This window comes from Nicotiana tabacum, chromosome 17, assembly GCF_000715075.1.
Source record: "Nicotiana tabacum cultivar K326 chromosome 17, ASM71507v2, whole genome shotgun sequence".
NCBI lineage: Eukaryota > Viridiplantae > Streptophyta > Magnoliopsida > Solanales > Solanaceae > Nicotiana > Nicotiana tabacum.
This window is the reverse complement of record NC_134096.1, coordinates 139,196,350-139,206,534: the sequence shown is the minus strand read 5'-3', so window position 1 is coordinate 139,206,534 and position 10,185 is coordinate 139,196,350.

Genomic DNA, 10,185 nt, shown 5'->3' with positions numbered 1-10,185 from the left:
TCCTTTATCGTTCTTAGCTGGATTTTGGCCGATTTTTTGTTGGACCTGTGGATTTTGACCATCAGTCACCGAATCAAATTCATCATCACTTACTTTGAAAACTTTTAACTGCTCAACCAAATCTGCATGATCCTTCCGAGCCACTTCCAGCTCATCACGGAGGTTCTTAGTCTCCCCTTTGAGCTACTCACTAAGAAGTTTAAAGGCATCTCTCTTCTCATTAAGCTCTTGAGCTTCGGCTTCGAGTTGTTTTAGGTCATCCCGGTACCTCAAAAAAGCCTCGTGATGAAGCACCGAAGCCTACGAACAAGAAACTCTAAGCCATCTGCGAAATAATCTAAGTATAAATCAAAAATTCACTTAGGAAATCATGAAGTTACCCAGTTCAGCACCTATTCCGCTTTATTGAAAAGGAAGGGTGCATCCACCTAGTTCATCTTAGCTTGATCATCCTCGGTCACCAGGCACCGAAGATAGCTGGCCACCCCTACGGGGTCAAAAAACACTTGGGCATCCTCCGGAAGGGAAAAAACAATGGTGTGTTTCCGACCAGGATATGTACTCGGGGCTGGGAATCGATTGATCAATTTCGGGCTCGAAGAAGGCCCACTTGCCTCATAGGGTGAGCTCTTCCTCGGTATCTCTAAATTTCCAAATCCAATGGCATCCTCCGTGGCCATCCAATCAACACCGTCAAAAAAACCACGGAATGGGTCGTTCGATCTATGGGCCCCATCGATGGGGCGTTCTTTTGCAACTTGGGCCTCGTTAAACATAGACTTTGTGAAATAGGGCGACTCGGCAATCTCTATTGGGCCGAGTGCTTCCTGCAGGGCTTTGCCCATATCTCAGGAAGCCTCAGTTCATGCCTCCACCTCGGCCTCCCCGACATGATGAAAATCGGCCTCGCCTCCCCCTGGTTCGGAGGCCCCTTGCCCTTCGAGCTACATCGACATATTGGCCATCATATCAAAGGCTTCTCCTTCCCCCTATAAATCATCCCTCAATTGATAGAGTGAGTCTGGGGACAGTGCTCGACCACTGGTGCTTCCCTTGGGTTTATGCGCCAATCTTTTCCTTGGCCTCTTCTTATCAGGGCCCGGAGAACTCGGAGCCTTTTTTCCTTTTCTTCTCTTTATCCTACCCCGAAGCAGGGGGCTCAGTGAAGATAGCGTCATCACCAGATGGAGGCCTCATCTCGACATCTTTTGGTAAACCTGCAAAAAAGAAGTAAAAGCGAGTTAGAAATCGATAGCGCGAAAGGGAAATCAAAGTCACTTGAGAAAACTCTTACCATGGGAACGAGCTTCCCATCGGCCCTTCAAGAGCTCGCGCCATGAATGCTCGGAATAAAGCCTTTATTTTACAATACCCTCGACCCATTCCTTGAGTCGGGGAACCGCGTTCGGCATCCGAGCAACAACTGCTCCACCACAAAATATAGATAAGAGGGGAGAAAAAGAAAAGAGCAACGAACGAAATCTTAAAAGCGAGATTATACTTACGTTTCATATTCTACTTTTCAAGAAATGGCATATGCTCGGCTGGGATAGAATCCGAGGTCTTCATTCAGAAAAAATGACCTAACCAGCCTCGGTCCCAATCTTCATCGATGCTGGAAAATGGAGCCTTACTGGCCTGACGGGACAGTTTAATCAGGCCACCTCGATAAAGTTAGGGGCTATACAAGCGCATAAGATGATCGATGGTGAAGGGATACCCCTCGATTTTGCTCACGAAGAAGCGGAGGAGAATTACTATTCTCTAGAATGAAGAATGTATTTGACCGAGGGTCACCTCGTACCTCTTACAGAAGGCAATGATGACCAGATCTAAGGGGCCCAACGTGAAAGGGTAAGTGTAAATACTTAAAACACCCTCCACGTGGGTAGTAATCGCTTCCTCAGGCGTGGGGATCACTACGTGTTTATCAGCCCAGTTGCAATCTTCCTTGACCTTGACAAGGACACTATCGGTGATCGAGCATATATATCTCGAGACTGTCTCACACCGGACCGATACCAAGGAGGTTTTTTCGACCTTGAAATCGGCTCTGGTTGGGCACCCCGTAGGGACAAACATTTGCAGAGGAGATTCCGGTGTCGGCTCCTCGGCAGCGGCAGATGAAATATTTTTCTCAATAACCGATTATGAAGCAGAGGGAGTTTCTTTTTGGGGAACAGATTTTGAAGTCTTTGCCATTGCTTTTAGTGAAAAGGGTGGAGAAAGGGAGATGTTAATGAAAGAGAAGGTATGATTGACACATGAGCCACTTTTACGGAAGTTTCCAGAAAACCAGAACGGAAGAAGTTTGAATATAAGCCAGAAAACCAGAGAGTGAGAGTGATGAAGTTTCTTAAAGCACAAGAACAAAAAGTTTGAATGTAAAGTTCAAATGGATAAGTGAGAGGGTATTTATAATTTTCCAAACGACGGTACACGTCTTGGAGTGGCCGACCGTTAACTGACACATATTTAATACCTAGAAGACTGGACCAATCGGACGTTTCAACTATTCTTATCACTTACGTCATGATTTTGCCGCTTACTTCATGATTTATCGAAGAGGAAATCGGGAGCTCACATGGTTTCTTGTCATTTACTCTCCGAAAAACGAGAGGACTATCTATATACGGGTAAAATCGAACTCAGGATTTGACCGAGCATCCAACACGACAATTTGGGATCAAGAGATGGTGATAAAATCCTAGAGATCGGTCCCTGCCTTACCAAAATTAGCCAACGAAACCACCAGACTTGCCTTCGAGTTTATCGAGGTCATAATCGGTCCCGGTCATAACGGTTTCAAGAAATATATCGCCAGCTTATCCGACAGGGGTCCGAAATTCCCGCAACTAACCGAGCATTACGGCGAAAATCACGGAACATACCAAAAAAGGGACCAACGGTCAACAAATCAAGGATTGTTTTACCTTTTATGGAATAATAGGTTAATGCCTTAAAAGTAGGTTCCTCTAATATATAAAGGGGCCTCACTATTCATGAAACACATTGTAACATACACTCATAAACAATACATTATCGTTATCCTCTAAATTCTTATTCTTTGGTATCTTGGTGTCAATCAAAGTACATTCAACTTGAGGGTGGTCAGCTTGCCTAGGCTGAAATCATCTGATTCGTGTGGTTTGCAGTTTATTTATCGTTATTTATTTTAGTTGCAATCTAATTTATCGTTCAGTATCAAGTTAATCCGCATATCCTTTAAACTACTAATAAATTAAATCATTATCCGATTTTGAGGGTAAACAGACTTCTTTTGCGATCAGCAACAATTTGAGAAAAGTTGAACACCTCTGTCATTTTATTGATCCCTATAAAGAGGGACGAACTGATATTATAAAAGCAGAATACCTAATTAACCCCTAAACTTTGCATCGTTTATTTGGTGCACGTTTAAACTATTCGTAGTACTAATTATCATCCCCTTGGCTATTTGAAGCTCACAATGTATAGACACCTCCCCATTGAATTGTGCCTCAAAAGTGAAAAGTTGTGGTTCATGGAATCTAGGTTATTTACTTATTTATATGAAAAAGGGACCAAAATATATATACTCCAGTAAAGCTTTGGTAGGAATTAGGAAAGGGGGAGAAAAGCATAAGTTAGTTTGAAAAACAAATCTAGTAGAAGAATATGCAGTTCCGCTTGCCCCAATTTGGACCTAGAATCCTTAACTAACAATTTCATTTTGTCGAGATTTTCAGCAGTGATACATACACAAGTAGAAGAAATTTATATTTTCTTACAAATCCAAATGTACATAGTATATGCTTTACAAAATAATTCATGTGTGTAGTCAGATCTGAATAGTGACATTCTCCAGAAGCTTACCAGAATTCACAACTAATTAATAATCTTAAAAGATTGAAGACGCGCAAATACATGAAAACATACAGTACAAAATATTTGTTAGTTGAACTGCAAGTTCTGAGGAATAAGAGACTAAACTCATGTTCAGGCATTCCGTACTCCCTCCATCCTATCGGATTGCCCTATTTACGTTCCAATTGTTAGTTTAATTGGTTTGACATCAACGAAAAATTAATTCGTCCTCCAAAACAACTTTCAAACATTTTGAAACTAGTTACCACTTATAATAATAGACCACAAAGTCTCAAACTTTCATATCCTGAAATCTTGAAAAGTATATTTATAAGAAAACTGTAATCTGCATATATTTTTCTTTATAGAGAAGCAAAAAAACGTAGTGCCCTTTAGATGGAGGGAGTACTAATTAAGGTAAAACTCCCCACAATTCCGGACTCAAATCCGTATACTACCCGAATTGTTATAATAAGCGCAAAATCCTGTGTACGTCACTAGATGGAGGGAGATACTGAAGAAGATAGTATATGAATTATCGAGAATTATCGCATTTGCTGAGGAGTTGGCGAGCTCGGACAGTTACTTGCAGGCGTGCATGGGCGTGCATGCAATGGAGAGCTATTCTAGCTTGTCTTCTCACACATGCCCCACGTACCACTGCTTGAAGCCTCACAAGGCTTTTCAATGCCTTAAACGCCCGTCTCGCCTATATATAATTTTCATTGCCAGAATCAAGAACATGTATATATACATAGCAAATATTACTTAACGTCAAAAGGAAAATTAAGAAGATGGTTAAGTAAAACTTACAAGATGACCCCTAAAGTGAGATTGGATAGTAATAGCAGCCATATCCTCTTTAGACAGAAAATAGGTGCGGCCATTGTGCTTTGTAGATTGCCCATTTGCACTGCTTGTTCTAGTTGTAATGGTGTTGTTATGTAGAACAATGATTGTTTTATGTGGAGGAGATGACCTGAATAGTTTCTTACGGACACTGCCAAACCAATTCTTCTTGGACATCCTCATGTTTGATAAATGTTAGCTTCTAGTTTTGGTTAGTTTCAATTTTGGTAGAGCTTATGAATGGATAGATTTTTATGTGTGTTATTCATTCAGGGAAAATAAGGAAGCGTACGTGGGCAACATGTTTGTTAGGAAATAAGAGAATGGGGCAATGGGTATACTTAGAACGTGGCAAGATGAAATTGATTTTGTGTAGTAGTAACTTTTAAGTATTTCAAAAGACCATTCCAGCACCAGGGACCACTGATGTTAGGACATGGCCGGCCTGGGGACTTTTGAAGTAGTGGAATACCAACCCATAATAGATTAAAGTCAAAAGAAAGAAATTTTAAAATTAAATAGATTTAAGTTATATACGCCATATGATTTACCTTATTTATATAATTTAACATGCATGCAATAGTGGTGGTTAATTATTACTTTTATTAAGTTACTAATTAATACATTTACCATATCCTTTTCCTGTAATTATTTTATAAATAAGCTGTGTGAATATTTTTCGTACCTTTAGTACATTCAACTTAAATCAATTTAAAAAGATTCAACTTGTATAGTACCGGTTTGGGTCCAGCCGCTTGTTCTGCTTCTGCCAATGCGTACCATCCTTTACATTCAAACCAACGCTATTCCCTAGAAGTTGGCTGGTCAATTTTTATGTGTTTTTCTATATCGACCTATGCATTGCTCTCCTAAAGTATTTTTATAATATTACCCTCACGTTGTTTTCCGTTATGATTCGTTTAATTTAAGAATGAGATTATTGAGTTTCCTTTGTATTATATCGCCCAACCTATTTGTACCTACCATCTTATTATATATCTTTGCTTTCAAGCAGCGCAAAGTTGTAAACTAAAGCTGCTTGTCAGTTTCCCTTGTTTATAATCCGAAGGACATACCTATCTTTAGAATATTTAATCCACGATAGTACTATGGAAAGAGTTCACAAATCGTCATTTGTCGAAATGGCCCAAGAAGCGGTGAAGTCGGTGGTCGAAGAGTCAACAAGGGACGAAGTCGAAGAGTCAACAAGGGTCGGGGCCGAGGTCGAGTACTTTTGACAGAGTTATAACGGCTAGTTTCAAAATAGGATATTACAGAGAATATTCTAGTAAATATTCTCTACACTTATACTATTAGGATTTTTTGGAAGCATATTTCTTATAAATAGAAAAAGACATTATGATAGGAGATATGTGAGCAGGGCCGGCCGGAGCCTAAGGCCACTAAGGCAATGGCCTTAGGCCCCCAAAATACTTAGGGCCCCAAAATCTGTAAATAATAAGTATATATAATAGAGTTAATACCCTAAAACCCACTTAAACTATTATATTTTTGTCAGTTTCCTACTTAAACTATTCGGTGTCCCCAAAATTCCCTCCCCTCAACTATATTGCCCTTCATATTAAAACTCCCTCGTTGCTGACCTGGCATAACGTGTGTAAATATTCGCTTGGGAGTGCGTGTCAACGAAAAAGCCATCAAAATGGCTCATATGATAGAAAATAATGGCTAATTAGCCTAACCCTCTTTCACATTTTTTTTAATAAATATTCTCCTTATTTCAGTTATATCCACATTTCTTCCTCATTTTTTTCACCGTTCTTCTTTATTTTTTACTTTTCTCCTTTTTTTTCACCTTCTCTTTCATTTTTTAACCTTTATTCTTCAGTTCTCCATATGGGTTTTCTCTCGAAAAATTTCTCCCTCTCTTGTTTCCTTTGAAATGATTTATTCTCTTTCTTGTTTTAGTCTTCTTTCATGTCTTACGCATATTGTTGAAAGAATACCAATTTAAATCTTCTTATTAAATACAACACCTTGTAGAGAATAAAGTTGAATATCTTGAACCTTCTTTATGTCATTTGAAATTAGAGAATATAATTGTTGGCCAATTAATTTTTTATTGGCGAAATTTTATTTTGTGCAATCTTTTTAATGTAATATAAGATAATTTTTAGAAAATGCAATACTATATGCCTTTATTTATATTTTTAATGTGCTACAAAGTGAATATAAATAAGGACTTATTCAATTAGAGTTTAGCATAAAATACAATCACAATTATACCTAAAATTAATACAGTACATTAAATATTATTTTGGCCAAAACTCCTAAAATTAATCAATCATTCGAGAGTAATACATCATGAGTAAACTATGTAAAAAATAAATTTACAAACCATAAGTTAATATAGTTAGACAGACGTACCTTTAAAAGTCCAACATGAGATTTTAATATATAGGGGAATATAGTTCGGGGGGCTTTGAGGATACCAGATAATTTAAGTAGGTAACTGACAAAAAATGATAGTTTAGGCGGATTTTAGGCTGAGTTAAATAGCCACATGTAGTGCTATGTGACACGTTTTTTAAATAATTAGAAACGCACCTCTAAGAATGCAATGAGGGATTTTTAATATGAAGGGCAATATATTTCAGGAGGGTTTTGGGGACACCGAATAGTTTAAGTAGAAACTTACAAAAACATGATAGTTTAGGGGGATTTTAGGGTATTAAATCTATATGATATTTAATAATTATGTGCTATTGGTAGAATTTTTAAATCATTCGGTTAAAATAGTTATAGCTAAAAGTTTTACGCATCTTAAATTGTAGTTACTAGTTGTTTATTGTCTTTTATTTGTCCCAACTTAAATCGATCTTCTTACGATGTTAGTTTAGAACAATGTTTCTTAATTCTTTGAGTGCCTTTATAGACATTTTTCCAGCTACTTTGATACGTAAGTATTAAAATTCATCCTTAACATTGATTGACTCTTGAAACATAGTAGTTACTACAGTATTAATTTATCATTATTTATATAAATTTAATTATTTGAACCAAGATTTATATTTTTTGGTCGAACAATTTGACGCCGTCTGTGGGGATGTTTTGGTTAAATTTTTAGTTTCCTCTAGATCTACAATTAACGCAAGTCACTAACGTCAAAAATCTCGAGATCTCCTTTCTTTGTGTATACAAAACCCTACATGGTAGGTAACCAAGGAGAAAGGACAAAAATAACATGTGACTGCCCAACCAACCTCATGAATGTCATCAACGAAAGCTGTGAAACAGTAGGTGAGGACACGATGCCCAACGCGTCCCTAGGCGAGAGAGGTTGCCACCCCCACACTGCAGCATAAAGAAACCCAACGGAAAATAGGTCCCCGCGTCTATAGAGAAAGGGATGTCACCAGCTGTGAAAAAAGCCCTCGAGGCATGGTTGACCGACACGCTATCAAGCGTCCTTAACAAACCCGCCCCAGGCCTGGCTGTAGAAACCACAAGGGCTTGCAAGATACAACAAATAGATGAGCAGTGCACCCGACCCCTCCCTCTAACGACAGGTATGACTAACAATGTTACTGATAGCGCAGGTGACAACGCCCTCGCTACCATTCTAAAGAGGATGGAAGAAATGGAGAATAAAAACAAGGCACTCCGAGATCATATGAAAGAACACCAAGAACGAGTTGACAAGATACCGGGTGCTCTTAAGTTGCTGCCGAAAAGAAACGTCGGCAGGTTCGTAGAGCAGTCGTACAGTGATGATTCAGCCCCGTAAGCCACACCAAATACCTTCAAAATGTTGCCCTTCCTCGAAAAATACGACGGAATGACTGATCCTGAAGATTATATGACTCACTATGTCACCGCCGTGAAAGGCAACCATCTCGTCAAGAACAAATGTCCTCCATTTTGCTGAAGAAGTTTGGAGAGACCCTTACGGGAGGGGCATTAACATGGTATTCGTAGCTACCAACACGCTCCATAGAAACTTTCGAAGAAATGGCCGATAAGTTCGTAACCGCCCATGCCAGAGCCAAGAAGGCCGAGGCGAGATTAAACGACATATTTGCTATTAAGCAATCCCTGGGAGAGGGACTAAGTGATGCAGTCACAACTTTTCAGAACGGGCTGAATAGAGAGGGTTCAATAGCAAGTAGAAAACTGTTGAGCCGATTGATGAAGTGTCCTCCAACCCCTTGGGACGAAATCCACAATGCTTATTGTGCCGAGGTCCGAGCAGACAAGGACGATCTCAATGGACCAACTCACCAGCTAACCTTGATATAAGCCGAATCCAGAAAGGAACGAAGAGGCAGTACCAGAAGAGATCATCCGATTCTGCGGCCTCACAAGGAACGGCACCAACCATATGTCAGGGAGGTCGCCGCACCCTCCTTCCGCTATGAAAAAGGCTCGTCCTGACCAAGGACTGGGACTCGTCAGAACGAAAGAGGTTATGCCTCTTTTATTATCTACTCACAATTTTTGTATGTCGCCTACAGAAATAGTCTACGCTCTTGAGAAACTCGGAACAAAAGTGAAGTGACCGCCGAAGATGAGATCAGATCCGAACACTAGAAAGTCTGACGCCCTCTGTGAGTTCCACCAGGAACGCGGGCACAAAACAGAAGATTGCATCGTCCTCAGACAGGAAGTCGTAAACATGTTACGACAAGGGCACCTCAAAGAGTTGTTAAGCAATAAGGGGAGGACCAACTTCGCCAAAGGACGTGAACATCAAGGCCCGCCGAAGCCGCCATCGCTAGCTCGTTCCATTAACATGATCATCGGCTGCAGCGACGACGACTCTATCAACAACAAGATGTTCACCACCACTCACAAACTCAAGCAGTCTATCACCCGCAAACGGTATGACGGACTCGAAGAAAGTATCATCTTAGACGAGTCGGATGCCGACGGTTTGACTTTCCCTCATAATGATGCCCTCGTTATTACTTTACGCATTTTAGATACCGATGTCAAACGCATAATGGTGGACGATGGAAGTGGTGCATGCATTATCCATCCCCGAGTCCTAACCCAAATGACGCTCGAGGATAAGATAGTGTCGCGCTGCATCACGCTAACATGTTTTAATAATGCATTTGAGCGAACATTCGAGGAAATTACTCCCCGTCTTGGCCGGCAGCGTGACTCTGGAGATGACATTCCACATCATGGACCAGGCCACTACGAACAACGCCATAGTGGGACCGCCATGGATACACCCCATGAGAGCTATCCCATCCATCCTATACCAAGTAATTAAGTTCCCCACAACGTGGGGGATATTCAGCATTCGCGGAGAACAACGCACGTCCCGGGAATGCTACCGCATTTCCTTGGACAGAAGGATCATCCAACATAAAAGAGATAAAGAAAAAGAGGCATAGCAATCAACAAGGTCGAGGTGGAAGCAAGAAGAAACCAGGGATGTCATCATGGATCCCGACATGGTCGAGGCTGCAAGTTCGACTATATAAGACCCCGATCCCATTCAATTAGACCTCAAAGATC